Source organism: Channa argus, chromosome 16 (assembly GCF_033026475.1).
Source record: "Channa argus isolate prfri chromosome 16, Channa argus male v1.0, whole genome shotgun sequence".
Taxonomy (NCBI): domain Eukaryota; kingdom Metazoa; phylum Chordata; class Actinopteri; order Anabantiformes; family Channidae; genus Channa; species Channa argus.
In genome coordinates this window covers 11,788,449-11,810,327 of record NC_090212.1, presented here as the reverse complement: position 1 = coordinate 11,810,327, position 21,879 = coordinate 11,788,449, and positions in this window count along the sequence as shown.

The following is a 21,879-nucleotide window of genomic DNA, read 5'->3' as shown; positions in this document are numbered from 1 at the left end:
AATTATTATTATTAGATTATTAGAATAAAAATTTTGTAAAGGGATTACATGAGAAACTGAAGGAAGCAGGTGTTTAAACTGTAGCTTCAGTAACTCTAAACATCTCTTTGTGTTGGAAATGGACCATGAGGCGCTGGAGAAAGGCTTCAAACTGCCAGACACAGCCATTGTAATGGTGTGTGTGGGGGGGGTCATTGTAGTCATTACCTAGTTCCCATTCCTAGCCTGAAGCAAAATAAGAAATGGCAATCTTTCATTCTGACAAGTTGTCATTCAGGTACTTTTCTTTCTTTCTTTTTTTTTTTAAATGTTTCCTTCAAAGATTGTCTGACTTTGCTTTAATAATAGCTTGGAGGTTTCTTTCAGTTTTTTAAAGCATCAAAATGCTCATGCTGACCTGTCTACCACAACATTTATACCAACAGTTGGTACTTTTGTTTTGGTCGATTGGTATACATCAACAGTAAGTTAGGCTCTTGGATTCAAGTTAAAGAATTAAAAGATGCCTTCATTGATGTTGAACTTGCTTCCTTTGGATCTAGTTTGGGTTGTACAAGTACATAAATGCCATTAAACTTCCCTCTGACTTCCCTAAGAACCTTGAGTTCAGATTATGTCATCTCATTGCTCACACTATGGTGGTTGTAATCATGGTAAACCATGTTTTACAGAGCTCCCTCAGATTACCTCATCTGAACCCCTAATGATGAAAAACTCCTGGGTGATGTCATCTGGAGGAACTGTTTAAAAAGAACCAGAGACATATTTTAATATTGGGAAGTCAGAGGGAAGTTTAAAGGCACTAAAGTAAAGCCATAGAAAGCAAGTTTGGTGAAGTTGCTCTTTATAATTACATGACTCAGAAGGGTTCTTGTAACACAAAATACATGTGTTTACCGTACAAATCAATCTTATGGGTCTTTAATTTAAGAATAGATTATTTTAAGCACAGAAGGGTACACCATTCTCAGCTAATGAGTTCTGTCAGGCTAGTTATTATAACCTTTAATAATTTTAGCTAGCACATTTTATCCACATTTTATTCTATTACTTAGCATTTCATTTCATACCAGGCTCAAATACTCAGCAGGTTTCCTCAGGGTTTTTCTTTTTTTTACTCAGACACTGATTTAAAAGCAACTTTATTTTCTGGCTCATAAGTACCCCCTTTTATTTACAGTATCCAAAATGAAGAATGTATTTTGCCATATTTACCTTTGATTGCCTAAGCACTCTGAATTCTTTATCTGTAGATTTCGGAAAGGGGTATAATAACCCTCAAATAAACTCAGGGCTGATGGCATACATCCATAGAGCTCCAGGGCTAAATTAAAGGCCCAGAGTATATCGTCTGTTTGGTAGTGCTGCAAGTGCTTAACCTTGAGATTGGCCATTTTAATCTGTCATTGTAATATTTGGGTATAGACATCATGACTGTTCCTCTGATCTGTTTTGTGTTGCACCCTTTTTGGTTCATGTTTGGTCATTTTTGATGTACTATACATTATATGGTCAAGTATAAAAAAAAAAAAAAAAAAAAAGCCATGTATGTTTTTAGTCTTGCAGTACTATTTCTTTCTATTAAGTGTTTTATTAGACTAAAAGTTCAGTGCTATTAACCACTCTATATTTCAATTTGGAGATCTAATTTTGAAATATACCAATCACTTGGTTTTAGCATCTTAAAGCATTGTCTACCATGGCATGAAAGCAATCAGGTGAAAACACATTGCTTGTGCCCTGGGCATTGCTGTTCACAAACCTCATCTCAAGTCAGAGATATGGTATAACACCTTTTGGATCTATAAAAAAATCACCTTGCACTGAAGTGAGAAATTGGCTACGAGTCATTATGCACAAACACCAAATGCCTTGGCATTTTCTGTCCCTGACAAACAATCATCCTCCTCTCCTCTGTCTATTTGCAATTAATGATTGAATTTCAGCCCCCCAAAAATCCCATTTCTGCTTTGTGTGTATCCCCAATACACACAGCTGCTACTAGTACACACGGCAGCATGCACAGCAAAGCTTATCTCCAGCCTTTAGATGGGGGCCTATGGAAACAGTCTTGATTATTTCCCTCCTTCTCCAAAGCACTGCTGTGTGCTTTGGGATTAGAGGCTTTCTGTGGCGGCTGCACATGCACACTCACTGGCTGCAGGCAAGAAAGACAGAGTTCTTCTGCTAAATAATTCCCCCCCACCCCGGTCCTTGCTCTCTCTCTCCTCACTCAGAGTCCACCCACCACTTCCCCCTCCTCCCTACTTCCCTCCCCATGCCCGACACACTAGCCAGTCCTATGAGTATTACATCACCCTGATGTAATGTCTAACCAATCACAACACAGCGGCACTAAACCTTCCAGGATTATGTCGGTAGCTCAGACTGGATAATGAGAGAGGGGAGGGAGAGAGACAGACAGACGGAGAGACTAGCACCATCACTCATACATATTTTCTGGAATAGCCTCTAGATCAATTTTGCCCTTGTTCTCTTTTATTCCTGAAGAACAGAAATAAAAATATATGCTGTCAAGGTGCCTTCTAGTCTTGTACTTGAGAGTTGAGAGTTTGAGAAACAACTCAGTGCATCACCGAGTCTTGAAATGTCAGATAATGAGTTTCAGCATTAGTACTTTTAAGGATGATTTCCTGTTAGAGCTCAGTGGATCTAATCTAAAACGGCCCATTCCTAATTAAAAACTAAATAAAACAATTAGGTACCTTTTGCGTCTATTACCCCTTAATTCTCTGGTGCTGTTAATGATAATGATACTAGTGATGAACATAATGGTGATAGTGGGAATGACAGTGAATTCGTAAATTTGTATAAATCTGGGATTGCTGGTTTAATGTTGTAGTATCCACGGGGGGGAAAGGAGGTCTGGTAGAAATGCGATTACATTGCTAGCTAAACATGTAATGGCAGTAGTTTTTTTTTTTTAATAAACATTTGAAAGTACATGAACTTTTTTTTTTTGTCTGAATGGACAAAGGTTTTTGTCTATTTGTTCTGCAACAAAGCCATAATTGCTGATGTTGTCTGCTTGGTATAATCAATGTGTGGAGCAGAGCCAGAAATATTATACAATTTCTGCTTTACTCGTTTCTAAGTTGAAGGGGAATCACCTGTTTCCCTTCTGTTGACATTAAAGTCAATAGCGTTAAATGCAGAAACAAACGGGGATGGATGTTTATTGGCGTGGGTGTTTTAGAACTTAAAATACTGGATAAAATTAGTTTTCAAATGTTTTCAATACATAGTCTTAACGAAGCACACCATAAATTATAAACTCGCTCACTTAATACAGTACTTCATACAGTTCATACTGTTGTTTTTCTTTGTTTCTTACAGTATGCTGGACATTTCACTGATACACACCATATATGGCATCACTTGTCTATGTATGTGTTTGCACAAACAGAAATTTTCAGTTAGAAATAATGATTAAAAGAAACCAATTATCGTGTGTGTGGATTTCAGGGTTAGGAGGCAGTCTTTTGTGTCCTCTGAGCCATGTCTGCCTATTAACTCAGCTCTTTGTTGTTCTCAGTCTCTGTGGAAGATGAAGAATGTCTATCATGGTTATTGGCACTGTGTAGTATCACTTTTTTTTTTTTTCTCTCTTAACGCATACACCCAATACATACCTGCACGCACGACCTCACTAACTTTCACCTCACAGACATAAACACACACACAACTTCCTACATACACCCTGCAGGCAAACACAGCATCAAACAGCATAGCAGCAACAGCTTTGGGTTGCAGTTTGCCATTTGCTGTGGTGTGCCTACTATTGCCACTCCAGTACTGTGTGAGTTTGCCTCAGTGATGCTCAGGCCAGTGGATGAGGAAACTTGCATGTCTGTGTGGTAAATGTATGTAGCTGCAATGGGAACACTACAGTGAAATTACTGCATTGTGTAAAACAGCCTGGGAATGCTCTGCTCTGCCAGGAAAGTCTCACCCTGGGAATGATGAAGCACTGATGGGACAGCAGTAGGCAACATGCTGTAGAGAAATGCTCACTTCTAGAATCAATGGCCCATACTTATCTGCACTTAACTTAACTGCACATGTTGTTTCACAGTGTAGTAGTAAAAATGCAGCTGTTTCAGTGCTTTTACAATTTCTTGTATAGTCTATGTAAGAAGATGGTTCATACTAAAGTTGTCAGGATAAATAAGTTTTGATCTGTGTCAACAGCGCTGAACACTGTATAATTTCTCAACCCATTCCAAAGTCAAAAGCATTCTTAGCAGTTTGCAGAAGTTGAAATCAGGTTTCATATTCTTTGCATGTGCGCGTGCTTATATGCCTAAGCACAACTGAGGTAATTTGAACACCCTCATGCTTAAAGGCTTTTGTGTGTACTGTATGAAAGAGGTGGTAGCATCCGTGGTGTCAGATTTGCTTTAGCTTCAGGTCCCGGCGGGGGCGGACATTGAGAAAACTGCTGCTGGTTTACCTGACACACTCCTAATTCCTCCCCACCTCCTGGGAGAATCCACACCCTGGCTTTTTGTTTTGCTTTCCCATTTGAACATGTGCCAAGTGGGACGAGGCCAGAGGAAACTGCCACATTCTTGGCTGAACATTTGCTTCTCTGCTACTACAGCCACAGTTAGTAATGTTCGCTCTCTCATTCAGTCTCTTGCTCTCACTTTCACTCTCATTCTCTTTAGCTTTATGCTTTAGATCAAACAACCTCTCCCTACTCCCTCTCCATTGCAATATATGCAACTTTGGAAATCAAAACAGGTAGAAAAATTAGACTATCTGTAGTGCAGGCATCTCATTAGAAATATATATTCAAGTCATTCAAAGCACAGCTTTCAAATTTCACATACAGAGATGTGAAAGTGAGAAGGAGGGAGGGAGAGAGACAGAGAGAGAGGAAAGATTAATGTAAATCTCAAAACAAGGAAGGCATTAATATTTCATTAGTGCCTCTTTTTTCTCTGAGTGACAGAGGAGAGAAGATAGTGGCTGATTTAATGATTTTAGAGTCTCTTCCTTTCATTCTTTCTCTCTCGCCCTCCAATGTCGCTGCCTCCCCCAGTTTCCCAGTCAGCAGATGGGCTTAGCCTCATTTTTTTTTTTTCTGAATTCCTCACAGACCCAGCTGCACATAATTACAGTCAATTCTGCCTTATCTCTCAAATTAAAAAGATTAGATTATTTGTGAAAGAAATGTATGCAGCTCCTCTTAACTGATTGTGGGTACTGGTTTACATAGCCAGGTTATATGCTTATACTGCCTCCCAAAACCCTCACAGACATGCTTTAACCCACTTACGTCATTTGAATCTAGTTACTATATCAATATACACGATTATCTTGAATAAATTGCTTGTTTAGAAATAATATCTTGTGTTTTAATTTTTTTTTTTTTTTCAGAGCTGCTGTGATTATGGATGTGTACCATCTCTATCAAAGAAGACACAGTCAGCAATGAATCAGTAACCAACTTTGAACCTTTGTGGAACTGATTCTATATCAGTGTTGCACAGTGCCTCTTACTTCGCTCAGATAAGATAAAGGACAGTGTTCTGATACACCATTCAGCAGAAGTTGTACCATATTTTGTCATTTGTAACAAAAAGGGAAGCACTAGCCAGGCACAGACATCAGGGTAAACAATATCTTCTGATCTTTCTGATTACTTAATTTAAAAGTTTGGGTACCAACAAAAAATTGGATTAAGATGTATGTGAATGTTTAAATGAGCTTTTAATAAAAATTGAAATAGATAGTCTGGGCTGCAGAACAATACATCAATTTGTCTGTCTATTGATCCTCTACAGTAATGTTGTTTGATTAGCCGGCTCTGGCTTCCAGCAGAAGCAGTCATTGCTGAGTGGGAATGCAATATAATCCTGATTTCCCTCCAGCCACCCAAGGGATTCGTTTATGCACCATCACCCCTAGCATTACCAATTGATTGGCTTATTGAGAGCACATTTCATTCCAGGTCATGTACTTTATTCAGCCCACAAGCTGTGGAAATGTTTTTCAAATCTGCATTGTTTTGTTATTATAACTATCACTGCTTGTATTGATTTCATTTATGAAAGTGCTCTTTTAACATTGTTTAAAAAAACAGATTGTTGGTGATATGATTTACTTTTCTAGATTTCTGGATTTGTTCCCTGCATCTTGTAAAATGCAATATGATGGGACACAAAACTATACATACAAGTCCAAAAGTACACCTGCAGCACAGGACATTTGGTTAAAATCCCCTTAGCAAGTATGGAACAACATTAGCTGAGCTATAAGGTGTGGATTTTTGAGGAGGGGTTACTTTTTTGAACAGCAGCCTTTCAGTCCATGGTGATGTGAAACTAACTTGACTGCAGAATAGGACACTGGTGTTCAAGCAGTACCCAGCTCATGGCATGTCTGTGTCATGCTTAGGTTGTCCAGGAACCAGTGTCTTTCCAGCTGAGTGAGACAGTTTGGAACGTCTTCTGGAAAGTGGCTACACCTGGCAGTAACCTTTTATTCATGCACAACCCCAATTCCAAAAAAGTCATGCAGTGTGTAAACCAATAGAAAACATTTGGCACATCATAAAATGAAAAATCCGGCAACAAAGGCCCAGGATTGTTGAGCGGCAAGAGTCCTGCATCAGACAAGAATGGGAGAACATTCCTCTCCTAAAACTCCAGCAACTGGACTACTTGCTTCCCAGACGTTTACAGTTGTTAAAAGAAGAGAGGATGTTACACAATAGTAAACGTCACCTTGTTCTAACATTTTTTTTTTTTTTTTTTAGATTAGATCAAATTCAAAATGAGCTAATATTTTCCATGGAATAGTACAATTATTCAGTTTAAACATCTGATATGATTATGTTCTATTGTGAATAAATTATGGGTTGATAAGATTTGGTAAATCGTTACATTCCATTTTTATTTACATTTTCACAACTTCCCAACTTCTTTGGACTTGGGGTTGTATTTATGTGCAATCTTTTGAACTGAGTAATGTGGCTGATCTTTAGCGTGCTGACTTTGAAACATTATAGTTTGCAACTAGGCTATTTAGAACTGCAATTTGATTTATTTTTTTTATTGACATGAGTTGATCATTTTAACTGGGAGATTCTGACAATTATATATTGATTCGTTACTGGGAAAAGTTCTCAGAAAGTCGATTCTGATTGTACAGGTGTATCAGAGTGACACCCCTTACCTTTTATATACACAGGCAGTGGAGGTCTGAGGTTTGAGATGATTATACAAACACTACTGTATACTTGTGCATTCCCCCAATTATATTGCAGCTGTGGAAAACACATTAGTTTTCCAAATACTGATATATGCTCTTATGATTTAATTTCTCCAGGTAAAGTCCCATTTCCTTCACTTCATCTTTTCCCATCCCCTTCAAAGTTAATTCATTAAAACTTTTTTGCCAAACAAAACAAACAAAGGAAACAAAACCCCCGTAGCAGTCATAGATAAACACGGCATAGCCCACAAGATGGCGTCTATGCCTCCAAATTGTTAAAATGATTTTACATTTACTATGGCTCTATATTGGCGTCAGATGATGTTGGGCGTCACAAACCACATACTACGCAACCACAAAACTTGTTCATTAATAATGTATTAAATATTTCACAGAAGAATTGTATCAATTTCAGATGATTAAAAACTGCAAATGTTCTTGAACATTAGTAGAGAGAAGAAAATTATCGCTCATTTCTCAAAGGGACATTTCATCACAATGATAAATGGCATTTGGTAGTGACCGAAACGTAGCAATGCTGCCCTCCTTTAATGATTGAGGCACTTGACACCAGTCAGTGATTAGAGGATCATAAGTGCAGAAGGTGCTTAAAAAGAAAGTCCTCTTCTGTACCCTTGCAACTAGAACTAGAGTATGAGTGGTTGATATTTTTCTCAAGATTAGTATTGTTTATTGATTTAAAAACATTTCCCAACAGGGGCATGACGCACTTTTTCTGACCAACGATGTTTTGTCTGACTCACCCTGTAGCTCAGGATGATCCCAGCAGCGGTTCTGTCAACCTTAATTACAGTCTGTGTTTGGACAAAGAAATTCATTAAGTAAAGCGGAGTAAAAACACGTTTGTCTTTCAAATACACATCCCTCGTTGAGCTGCATCATTACACACCGATTAAATCATTGTCTGAGTGGTCTTTGATATTTGATTGAATCCTTAGATGGTTGTGTTAGTGGATTGTCAATTAGGCCTGTGTTACTTTCAAGGTGTTCTACATTTAGGGTTTACTTTGTACTCAACCTGTGTTACGACATTTCGCTTTCGTGGAGACATTGTGTTGTGAGTGATCATTAGTCAGTTTCACGAGGGAAAGCACTATCAATAGAGGTGACTTTGTCACTAAAACTGTCACTGTGCAAGTGTAATGAAATAAGCTCTTTAATGGTTGAGACATCACTGAGGTCTGTGTGATCGGGAGCACTCAGTTGTGTAGGGTGTACAGCTTGTTGAAGAGTGGCATATTTCAAAATGACACCTTTCATTTCAGTTTAACACAGCCATTATACAGTGACTATAAAGTGGCGTTTTTCATTGCACATAATAATAATAATCATCATTATTGGATAATTAAAATCACTTGCTGTAATGTTGCACATAAAAATCTGAGCTATTGTGCACAATGCATTGAGATCAGGCAGTTCAGTTGGAACAGTTTTAGCAATAGTTATTTAATCCAAACTGAAAAGCATACACACAGATGGAAATACATCATGGTTAGATGAGGCTTTACTGTGCAAGCATTTGTTTCTTATTGGTTGATGTCTGTGAAGACAGTCATGCTGTGCTGTGTTTAGTCTGAGTAGACATTCATGTGGAGAGGAAAAGTATTTCCCATTTCAGACAGAAAACAGTGAATGCACTTTATACAACCGTGTGTCTTTGTGTGTGTGAGAGAGAGAGAGGGCGTGTATCTATAAGACATGTTTTTCTTTAAATGACTAGATTAGAAGTTCTAAACTTTAAAACAAGCCTCTTTTCTCCACTGGGAATCTAACCGGACAGCAACATTTCCATGGAGCCACATCACCCCTCCCAACTTTCCATGCTCTCTCTCTCTCACTCATTCTCTCTGTCTCACTCTCTCTGTCTCACTCTCTCTCATACACACACACACACACACACACACACACACACACACACACACACACACACACACACACACACACACACACACACTCTGTGCTGTCTGTCTTGCCATGAGCTAAACAGATGTGCTTAGATACAGGAATCCACAGTTAGATCCCCAAAGAAACCTATCATTGATTATAAGAAATAAAGAAATAAACACGTCCGAGAAGGGAGGAGATAGACCAAGCAGAACTTTAATGAGAATCTTTAATCGAGCAGGATGTTGGAGTTATCTATTTATCTGGGAGCCAAGAAGTTGTTGGGATGATGTGACTGTCAGGTAATAAATATGAAAACTATACTTTTTTTTTTTTTTAAATAGTAAAGATAATACCTAAAAGCAGAGGGAGTATATTACATGCTTTACTTATCTATGATGGGAGCAGAATAAAGATTGCAAAGACAAATGGAACCATTCTTTACAATCTCCAACTTTATCAATAAAAGCTGAGAAAGCAATTTTACTTTTTTTCATAGCTTTAATAAATGGCTGTTTTAGGAGACAGACATAAAAGTAACCTATTCTCAGTAATTTGTAAACTCACACTTTCCTCATCATTGCAGTTTTCTTTGCTCTTTCAGCAATATAAGTCACATTTGTCACCGTTCACAAAAAAGCTGCTACAGTGTTTGGACAGTAGTGCTCATCACATTCCCATGGATTGTAGGAAGTAATGTAAACAGAAAAGTCTTTTAATCTAATGTTTCTCTCTGTAATAAAATGTTTCTTTTCTTATCTGGCTCCCTTATGATCCATATGTTAATGTCTAATATGAAACTATTTATCTGTTCAGTTTGCCCTCTCACGCCTTTTTCCCATCTCTCTTATCTAAAATTGTGCTGTAAATTTGGCACTGTGAATGATTATGCTTATCGACCTGCCCGTAGACCTCATATTAAAATTTTGTGGCATGATTAGCCTATTTATCTATATAATTGGATTGGAGTTTGTGCCTAAGTGTGTATGTGCTAAAGCTGCGGATTTAAAGGACCCAGAGAAATAAATAGCAAGAAAGATGGTCAACACAGTTGTGTCTCAGATTAATTCCATTTGCATACAATCAATAGTTTCACCCTTGAATTTTGTTCAGTCTAATCAAGTTATACTTGCCTATGAGATTATTGAAAAGAAAACAACCGCGGGCATGGTGTAAAATGAGACAACATAGAATTTACTCTGCTAGGGATTAGTGTCATGAGACCAGGGAGATTTGCACAGGCAAAATGTGAGCACTGCAACACGATGCATTACAATAGTTTCCAGCATACCGTAATTCATGCAAACATCCTTAGGCTATTTATACCACTCCACTAGAATCTAATTGTGTCCAATATATAATCCAACTAAGAGTTACAGTGACAGGAGTTCAAGTCCTGACTAACATGAATATTTAAGAAGTGTGGTGTGGAAGACGAGTGTGACAATTTGTGTGTGCCACTGTTTAACTGACTGCTACTGAGGATGCAGAGATTTGATTGAAAACAACAGAACAGTTGTTTAGTTATTTTTCATTTTGCAAATCTTAAAAAAATTAACTAAATGAAAAAGAACTAAAGTGAACTATATAGATTTTAAATATTGAGTAACATTTTATTTAAAATATGTTACATACACGCACATAAACAACAGTGTGTGTGTGTATGCTCTTAGCCTGCACATCAATTTGTGCTTTTACAGTTTTGGAGCACAAACTAAAGGAATTTCATTACCTCTTCAGAATTGATTGGGTGATGTTTTTATTGAAATCAATAGCGCTTCACTCAGTTTACTAATTGGATTACTTGCTTTTGCTTGAGGATGTCCAAATACCAGGGTTATGTGAATTGTTTATGAAATTGTTGCCTTGAAAGTAGGGGCTAATGTCAATGACTAATGTACCTATATTTATTCATCGCTTGCAAACATAAGATGTTTTCACAAAACACTCACAATAAAAAATATAGGTCAAGCTACTGCTGGCTGTGAATGCCAGTAACTGCGATATTAATAGCCTTAATTCTAATCATTAATGAAGCTGTCCTTATTGAGACTGCAATGAGGACACACTTGCCGAGTGTTTATTAATCAGGGAATAATAAGTAATCCGTGAACATTAATGGAAATGGATGAGACTAATGGATGACGCCTGCTCGGTCCCACACTTAAGCTTCAGACTTCATTACTGACAGGCAGATTAGTGGAAAGGAGAATGAGCATAACAGACTCTACCTGTGAATAAGTGTGTCCATGCAGACGCACACTCCACCCCCCACCCCATGACAACATGATGGAACACTGTCAAGCTCATTTGCTCCTCAATAGACTATATGTAATTAACAGTATCCTCTCAGAGAAGCTGCCGAGAATAAAATGAATAGACATCAAATAAATCATCTGGCAAGGTTGACTTCTTCAACGCTTCCAATCTTATTATGACATTTTTCACCAGTGCCCTCGCTGCCTCAGAAGCTACTGGGAATGGATATGGTGGATAAGTTTTTTTTTGTTTGTTTGTTTTGTTTTTTGAGTCCGCTATGTAGCTGGTGGGTACATTTTTATTTATTTATTTATTTTTATTTTTCTGCCCCCCACATCTTCTTTCTCTAACCATAACGGCTATAGTCGCTCACTTCACAGTAGCTGTTGCAGCACAAATTTAATTTCACCCTGGCCCTGAAATGTCCTTTAACTACACTCCATGAGCACACACCCAAGCCTCATCATAAATTATCTGGATCTAATGTGGAAGATTTTCATAGTCTAATATATCCCAACTGTTCAGGATGCATATCACTATCACATCAACCAAAGGATTAGGCACTTAGGAGAGACATGACAATACAAAGTTCTCCCTGTTGCAGTATAACATGCTCTGTGAAAGTCATAAGTATCTGATCATGCATCCCTGCATTCTGTATCAGTCTCTCTATAATGGATCCCCCCAAATGACTCCTTGTGGTTGCATTATTTAGATGGAATAAAATGCCGGAAGGAAGGGAGGAAGGAAGCTGGGATTCAGTGTTTCATAAACCATCCAGTGTTATTTAAATGTTGACCGGAGCCTGTAACAATGGCTGTAGCTGTGTTTGCACACTACCAAGGGGATTATTAGGTTGTAAAATATCCAGTATTTCTGTTGCTCTTCACATGTGGTGTGAGTATTATAGATGAGGCAAAGTTGTCTAGACCTCACAGATCAAACATGAAAATGAATTGGTCACAGCACTAGTTTTACATTTTGGGATCTGTATTTGTTTTCTTCCTATGGTGGTTAAATAAAAAAATTGAGAACCATCTTAAGTTGGTTACCCTAACGTGAGACAAAACAAAATAGGTAACAAAATAAAAATAGGTTTTAAAGCTCACTAACTAAATTAGATGCTGAGGGTTACCTGTTCAATCCCCAGGACCAGCAAAATTGAATCTGGGTGGGATAGGTTAAAAGCAGCACTTGCAATTCTCTTATCAACGTTACTGTGGTGCCCTTGAGCAAGGCCCTTAATCCCAACTGCTCTAGTTGAGCTGCTAATGACCACAGGTCACTGTGGTTGCGCTGGGCAGCTTCAGGTTTTGAATGTGTAACAGTGTGAATGTTATCAGGGTGTTTCTCCCAAAAAAGAGGTAGCCTCTCAGTAACACTACCCTTAACAAATAAAGCTTAAAGATGTATGTATTTGGACCCCAAATAGCAGAAATGAAAGATTTTGATTGATAAATCTGAAGTCTTTTATGCTACTCGCTTGGTCAGGTCTCCCTTAAAAATGAGATTTGTAACCCTAACAGTATGTGCCTGGCTAAGTACAGCTTAAATACTTAACATAAATAAATACAATAAATTTTTATGATCAGTCAACGGCTTTATTAGTAATATATCAAAAAATAGGAACAAAATGCCCATCACAGTTCTCTAGAATACAAAGTGAAACAAGTGCTTATTTTGTCTGTCCCACAAACTGAAGCCCAGTAGTATTTAATTACCGATTATATATAGAAGAGAAGGTAAAACCAGCTAGTGTTTAGCAATATTTTCTTGTTAAATAACTGTGATTAATAGATTATCAGAAAAGCAGCCAAATTATTAATCAGTTAACTATTGCAGGACTAGATTAAACACTACACGTCCTGCTTTCACAACTAAACCTCAGATTCTCAAATGCTTGAGAATTTGAACACCTAAACAAAACACACATGACAAGAGTCGTTAGCTTTGTTTTTGCTATTAAGCCGCAGAGACAGCAGATGCCTGTAAAGCCTGGAGGTATGAGACACCACAGCTTCACTGATGTGACACAGTTAACCAGTACAGTGGTGTCCTGCCCACCCCTCTCATTCAATTTCTGCAAATATGACAATATACTAAGGGAAACCCAGATGTACAAAGTGTTATACAGTATTTGTTTTGGTTTAAGAACAAGCTAAGGTCACTTGACAGTGTGTCCTCTTAAGTGAGTGAGGGAAGCCTACACCAAGAAATTTCCAGTTAAACATAGGGACCTAATTTCTCTGTCAGTAGAGCATAGGCAACATGGCACAGACTGAGGGATCTCCAAACTGTGTGAAAAATGCCACTGATCATCATGCTGAAGCATTTTAATTTTTTTTTTCCTTTCTGTCATGGCTGTCGCCGGCAAGCAAAGTAGGGCCCAAAAGTCTCCATCATCAGCCTCAAACCCTGGGGACAGAAGAAATCACATTATATCTGCTGTCACACAAAGTCACTGTCAAGGTGTGGTGCAGAGAGAGCAGAAAGCTGCAATGGTGTGATGCTGGAGACCCAGAAATACCTCAGACTCTTCATCTCGGCCCCCGGCTAGATCAGAGCTGCAATTCTAACAAGGGAGACACATTTCACAGTGATTTAAGTTAGAGAAACATGTCTCTCATCTCGTTTGTACTTACAAAACCCGTGTCTTAAAATTCAGTGTGCTGAGGTGATGGTTGAGTGTAAAGAGTTCAACAGAAGGGATATGCAGTTTAGTTAACCTTGTGTTCACTTCAGGTACTTCATGACAATTTGATAAAGAGGGTTTCGTTTTAAAACTGGCTAACCCCCTCCAGGTTTTCTAATAAGAGGAACTGTCTATCAAACCTGCACCATGGATGATGAAACTGCAGTGCAATAGTGAACGGAGAGGTGTGGAGCAGAGCTATGTGTATCAGTGTGCTTGTTCAGCACACACAAGCACAAACTGACGCTCGCGTGCACACATTCTGCTCGACTAACCATGTTGTGTGTATGGACTTCCAGAGGGACAGTGTCTCAGGAGGTGAGGCTGCAGCCTTGTGCAAGACAAAACAAGCAAAAAATACTAATAAAAAAACAGTAGGATTGTGCTGTCATGCTGGAGATGGAATTAAATGCAAGCTCTTACACACGTGCTAACACAAAAAGCTCTGGAGGAATGTGGTGTCACTTCACCCATTCAGCCATGTCTGTGAATCAATTTATCACTTTTTTTTTTATCATTCACTTCAAGCTGCAGTATGTGTAATCTCTGTTCAATTGGTGTGGACTTGAATAATGCTTTTCTTTCTGAAGTGGGTGCAGTGAGAGAGAAAAAGCCAACGGGGGCATGGAGGAAAAAAGAGCACTCTTGTTGGTTAACTGTGGTGCGGTTACTTTTTCTCCCAACTACAAAGAATATGCAGTAGTTAGGATGAGTTTGTCAATGTTTAAAGCCCTTTAGGGCTTGCATCTCATAAACGATTTCATAGTGTTAAGTTAGTGTTCGCAAGCTTCCTTTTTTATTTCTTCCTTCTTTCTCGTCCATTGTATGTGTTTGAGTCATTACTCAGTCTGCATGGCATGGTGGTTACAGATACTAATGACAGATCAGTTTAGATTGTTATTCAGTACATTAACATCCAGCTGCGACTGGAAGCTCGACATGCCCTGGACCTCTGGCTCTCTGTTCACTCTCAAGGCGGCATCAGCGGTAGCCCACCTTGCGTGCCCTCACCACCAGAGTGGATTCAGCAAAAACAGATCCCCAATCCCTCTGAGAGGCCACCTCTATTTTATGTTGAGATTGGGAAATGGACTATTTAGTATAAAAAGTTTGGAAGGCATTTTTTTTCCCTCTTTAAAGAACAAGGCTACAGATGTGTACGGACAAGGTGAATTTTATAATGTATGCCACAGTAGTTTGAGTATGATTTTCATTCAGCACATTATAAAGCACATAAGCCAATTCCTATGTGTAGTAGGAAATGTATACATATTAGCTAGAAAAAAACAAATTGTGCTTTCATTCATTTGTTCTGCTTCAGTTCCTGGTAACGCATTTACATGTTGAAAAATTATTAAAACCAGGACATACATAATGTAATTATAAGGTGATAGACTATCACCAAGGGTAAAGAAGATGTAACCTATTTTCTGTGTGGTAAAATGAGGTTGCTTTAGAATATCCATCTAAGTTATGCTAATTTCATCAGGGGCCAGCATCTTTGACCATACGTCACACATGTAAACGTGTGTGTCAGGCACTCTCATATTAGCCATAGGATGCTGTCTGTAAATAGAGCACCATCGAGCGACTGCCATATGGTATCTTATAATACATGACACAGAGTGGAGACATATGCAAAGCCTTTTTCGTCTTGGTGTAAAAGGATGAGCTTGATTAGTTGTTGCTCATTATGACATGGATGGCAAAGTGAGTTCAGTCTGGCATATCTGGTCTTATTTCCCATCATGTTCCTGCAAAATAAATGGATCCGTATTGCACTGAAAGCTCAAGGCTTGGCCTTGGTCTGCATCTGATGAAATGGTACATCTGTTATGGGAAATAGGATGTGTGTGATGTGAGAAAGTCAGAGAATCTGATGGTGTAAGAGAGAGACGGCAAAAAAGGGAGGGAAAGGGAGAGGGGTAAATAGATCAATACACCCTACTTCACCATGGACCCACTGACGGAGTAAGCGAGAGAGTAAGTGAGAAATGATAAGATCATAGCACTGTAAATTTGTCTCCTACACTGCTCAGTGCAGTGTTTTCCTGCATGTTGAAGAGACCTGAATAAAGTGTAGATCATAGGATGCAGTCCACACAGTGATCCATTTCTGCACAGTCAAGAAAAAACATGGTCTGAGCAGCCAAGCACCTCTGAGTTCCACAGGGGCAGATGATGTATGTAGTGGCTGTTCTGTTTATGGGTGAACAGTAACAGAGAAGAGGAACAAAGAGAAGTGGAAAGGACACAGAGAGCAAGGAGGGGAAAATCTTGTAAGAGTGGCCCTATGGCACTGCATGAACAAAAGAGGCGTTTATTTTCAGTCACTGGTCACACCAGCCTATATGGGGGGCTTTTCACAGTGCATGTACCATGCTGTAGGTGTTCTAACCTCTACCTACAGCGTCAACATATGTTGACATATCTCGCATCACAGATGATGCAAATCCTCTTTTGAATACTGCTGTAGCTTGGTGCAGAGAATTTCCTGTTCTGAACAGACTGCTCTGAGGCACTGATGCTTAATCTCATGTTGTGAAAAGAAACAGTCAATAGGGATGAACTTCGGTGGCACACTCGCAAGAAAAGACAACGACAGACATTTATCAAGTAGAGTATTGAGTGTCAGGGAAAGTGCTGATGTGGGACCACTGACGAGGTTCTTTTAAAATACACATTCATAATAAAAATGCACGCATGTTCTGCATCAGCTCTATTTTTTATTTTTTTTTATTTATTTATTTTGTGATGCAAAGATGATGACGCAAAGATTGATAACCTACCATGTGTTTGACTGGGTTTGTACCTTGTGACCACTCTTGCAATATTTTAATTTTATTTTATTTTTTATAAGTTTGAATGGACTGAAGTGATACAGGTAGAGTGTTGAATACCAATTGTAGTAAATAAATATTTCTGTGAAACAGATTTTCTTACGGAAATTTGATTTTTGTTTTTATTTTTTCTGCATTTTTATTTTACTTTTTTTTTTTCTACAGAGCTTTCAACATTTGTTATGTAAACTTACCATGGTTGCAGGTATTTTTGGTTTTAGTCTTTATTTTATATTGGAAAAAGGCCAAATGTTTTAATCATAGTTTTCATGGATAAAATTAACTACAGCTGAGTCACAAAATAATGAGGAAAAATAATGAAAATTTTGGTGGAGGTCTGTATATATACTTTATTAACTAAACACCTTGCCAAAGAAATATGTATTTACACTTCAGTATACCAAATTTTCTGCCTTTATGAAACAGAGTGCAAAGCCAAAATTAGCAAGCTCATAATGATTGTGCACAGGGATCTATGGGGTGAGGATTGCTCTACATTGAATACCATTAGCACTGAACCGAGAGAACACCCAGCATAATCTCACCTGCTTGCTTTGAGGACCCTCAAATAGGCCCACATCCTCAATTCCCTGATAAACACAAATACACACACACACACCCACACACAGTACCCCTCCACTCTGACCCGACTAAACCAAGAGGATGTGTTGTGCATCTCTATACATGAATTCCATCTACATAGAATAAACAAATACACATTGATATGCATGCACAGCAAATGGTGTAGCTTTGCATGTTATGTTCTAATCCGATCCTCTCAATTATGGTGTTCTGGCAACATATTAAGTGTTTAGGGTTTTTTTTGGCCAAATTTAGAGGATATGGTTTTGAACCTGAAACCACCTTACTGTAGTTCCTTGGTAGAATGTGGTAGATTTTTTATTTATTTATTTTTTAAGCAAGGAAGGCTCTCTGTCTGTAACTTACTACTGTTGTGGTTAGAGTAGGTGATTCTGGTGACTTAGTGAGTGAGAAGGAGGAAGAGGGCAATAGTTAAAGACTGAAGAAAATGAGTCAGTTGTGCACAAATGTAGGAAGCAAATCAAGGAGAAAACCAAATAAGTTGTAGTGGTCTTTAGCGAGGGCCACATTTAGAGAAGACATGACAGGTAGCTGCTTCACAACATGTCAGACTACTGAACCTGCATAAACCCTGCATATTAACAGCATTCAAACTTTTGATGTGGCATGCATAACTGTGTCTCATGACTGGTACAGAGCTCTGTTTCCTTTCCTGAACCCATTACATAGTGTGGCTTTGAATGAATGAACAGAAATCAGATTTAATTTTTTTTGGGGGGGGGGGCAAGAAAAAACATTTTTTGGCCACTTGAGGGCAAAGCAGTCGATACAGCACAACACTGACATATCACTTTTAATGTTTATCTGGGATAAATAATAGCATGAAGCTTAAAACTTGATTTGGTATCAGGTTTTTCCTTTTTTATCATCATTTTTTATGCCAAAAGGATCACAGATCTTTTTGAAACCTGTAGTCATGTTAAGTAATGCATATGTCCCTGTACAGTACAGTGTTTGTATTCACGTGACAATTGCTTTCATATTAACGACTGCCACTGCAGTAAATCTCAGTTCTATACCCATATCTTCCTGTATGAATCAGGATGTTAGCAGTGGTAAAGACAAGAGTATTAGTCAGCCCTCTCATCTCAAGTTCATCATCTTCTAATGTTTTAAATAAATCCAATGTCATGAGGCGAGTGGGACTCCATTTTGTCAGTTACTCAATTAACTAATAAGAAACGTCTTGTTAATAACTGATCGAGGATTGTCATTAAAGCATAATCTACCAGCCACGTTACTCTGTCTTCACCAGTTCCCTTCAAATTGATCATTAAGCTCCAAGTGGCACAGTGATTGTGGTACAGTGTTTTCCACAGTGTTTCATCAAGAATTCTCATCTGAAGCAAGATTAAATAGGGGTATCGTTATTGATGTCATGGTGCAGAGAACAAGCAAGGATCCCTGGATTGTAACAAACATCAGTAAAACAGTAAAGTGTGCTTAATGATGTATAGCTCTTTTTGTTTTGCATATTTATTTGATATTCATGAAGTGTCCAAGCACACTGACTTGACATGTGTCTCCGTGGTGATAAATAATTGAAGTCTTTTCAGTGAGGCAGTTGAAAAGAAACTACATTAATAATGAACAAGTCTGTGTACTCTTCTAATTGTGTTATTTTCCATGAGAAGTTCTGTGCTTCGGCTTGCAATCTCGCTTTTGTTGTGTGGCTTTGATACGTGGACACCAGCCAGCATTGAGGAGTATGTTTCTTAAATGGGCCCATTTGGTGTAATGTTGGGACATGATGGGGATTTATCAAGTTTCTCCTGTTTGTGTTCAGCACAGCAGTTGTGCAAACTAACACTCCTTGCTTGAACAGATTTGGTTTGTTTTGTGAGTGGCACATTGGGCCTCTTTTACTCATCTCCTTGGATGTGTTTATATTTCAGACAAAAGGATGGAGACTTGTTTCTCGTTGCTTTTCTGAAATCCTGGTCTATTCTTCCCAACGAGATTACCCCCTTCGATCGTATGCCAACCCTTGCCCTTTTGTGAGGGTAATGTTAAACCCTTGGAATAATTGTGTTGCTGAGAGACTTTGGATCACATTAATGGTCTTTTTCTAGGCTGCACCACACTGCCATGAAATATTGGTAGTTTCATCAGTCAGAAGTGTATGTGTCTGTTTTTGACGGAGCTGCTCCAGTGCTGGTTCTGTGAGAGGATTGGAGAGGACATGTGTAATGTGTGTGAAAGGATGTCCTGTTGAGTGAGAGCCAGCCTCATCTGTGCCAGCTCCCCACCTCTCCCACCCCTCCCTTTTCATAGGTTTTGCCACTCTTTCTTTACCTCCCACTTTTCTTACTCTCCTTTTTCTGTAATATGTCCCTTTTCATTTTAACACACAGGAAAAGCTAAACTAAAACACACGGTCTATACCAGATGTCTTACTTAAGCACAAGCACACACCCACATAATCTGTCTCTCCGCTTTTCCCTCACTTTCCGTTCTTTCTTCCCCCTTCTTTTCTCCCATCCTCAGTCAATTATACAGATGTCTAATGCTTTCTCCCTGCTGTAGGGAGCGGACAGAGCATCAATCATCCTCAGGAGGATGGTGGTAATGGTGGGGGGTGCGAGCCCCACGCTTTGCTCTGCAGCAGAACACTCCCTCCTCTGGGCTGGAAGGACGCCAGTCGACCGGGGATCAAACCTTGGCCCTCGGCCTGGCAGCAGGCTTCCACAGCTCCCTCTCCTCACCAGCAGATCTGGGCCACATCCATGTGGGCCAGCAGCAGGCAGCTTTATTGCTGGTATCTAATCTGTTGTTTGTTCTTGCGAGTATGCTGTCGATGAGCAGAGAAGGTTGTTGGGGAGGAAATAGAGGGGAGAAACATGCCAGTACCAGAGCCTCTGTCGCCTAAAGGTGATGCTTGCCAATCAGATTTCTGGGATTGAATCAGTAGGATAAGACATACAGGCCACTAGGCACTCTGTGGGGGTGTGCATACTGTAGAATTCTGTAAGGCCATGATAATGAAATATTCTCACATGATTCTCTTAGCCAATTGGTTTTTTCCTAACCAATAGGTTAGCAAGAAAGAGTATGTATCCCTGTCTTCCCACTGCAAACAAGCAGACACTGTAGGCCAGCTGACATGAGACTGAAAAGCTTTTTCTCTTTAAACATCCAATTCTTTCAGCTGAAAACCAGAAATACAGCAGACAAGTAAAATGTGAATCAAAATCTCACCTCATCAATATATCAGCCAAGTCACAGGAGGTAAGAGAGGTAAGGGTGAGTTCATAATCAAAACAGACTCAATATTTCATCACTTTGCAGATACAGTTCTGCCTGGCTTGGCTAGTTTTGCTGACTGGAAATTCAAGTATTCAGAGTTTTGAGGCTAACATTCAGGAGCAGGTTTTTGGAGTCAGTGGCCTCTTTGGGCCTTTGATGCTTTACAGGAGATGATTTTAATTTTCACAGGCTGTCTGGCATGTTAGAAACCATTTAAAAATAAATGATAAAGGATAAAAAGGTTTGTGGAATGTATTCAAAAAACGTGTGTCCCATGCACCAGTAATACTACTAAAAACCTGTACATTGTGTACAGTAAAACATTCATAAAGCCAATTCAGTTTACTACAACACTACAGTATATTGCCTGCTATCTCAGTACACTACAACTCTGATATACTGCACTACACATTCCAAAAGGTCAAGGGTTAAAAAGTGAAACTGGATGCTGTGCCTGTGTCTGTGTGGGTGAATATAAGAGTGTGTAATCAATATACACATGCAGCTACTGTGGCCTGTTGGAAACATTCATGCCTTAGGATGAGTAAGAAAGCAAAACTACACAGTGCAAAGATGGGAAGGGGTTATGTGATTGGTATGAGTTTGTGGTGTTGTAGAGGGGTCTGGAGGTGGATACAACCCTGAAATGAGAGTGAAATAATGATCCTGGCACCCATGCAGTTCAGGTACACTGTAACCTCTGCCTACATGTACTCAGCCTCTGTTTGTCTACTCAGAGGCATTGCAACTGCACTGAACGTGCTGGGGGAAATGGCAAATCCCAGCTGTCAGCCTGAACTGCAGGTTAGCCACTGTACTTCTGCCTGACCGGCTGTAAAATTAGGAGCAAACAAGGTGCTCTTTAAAAACAAGGGCTAGCATCCAATGCAGCGTCTCTCTCGGGTGAATAATTCATATTAAAACATCACTCACAAAAGCACTAAAAATAAGCCCAGGGCTCTGAAGACCAAATGATGTGCCAAGCTGAGGAAGGCTTGTATAAAATGCACATGTTGTGAAGGGGAACACTGAATCCTCTCACTTGGAGGTGTGTTGATGTATGTAGATCATGAAAAATATCCTCCTCCA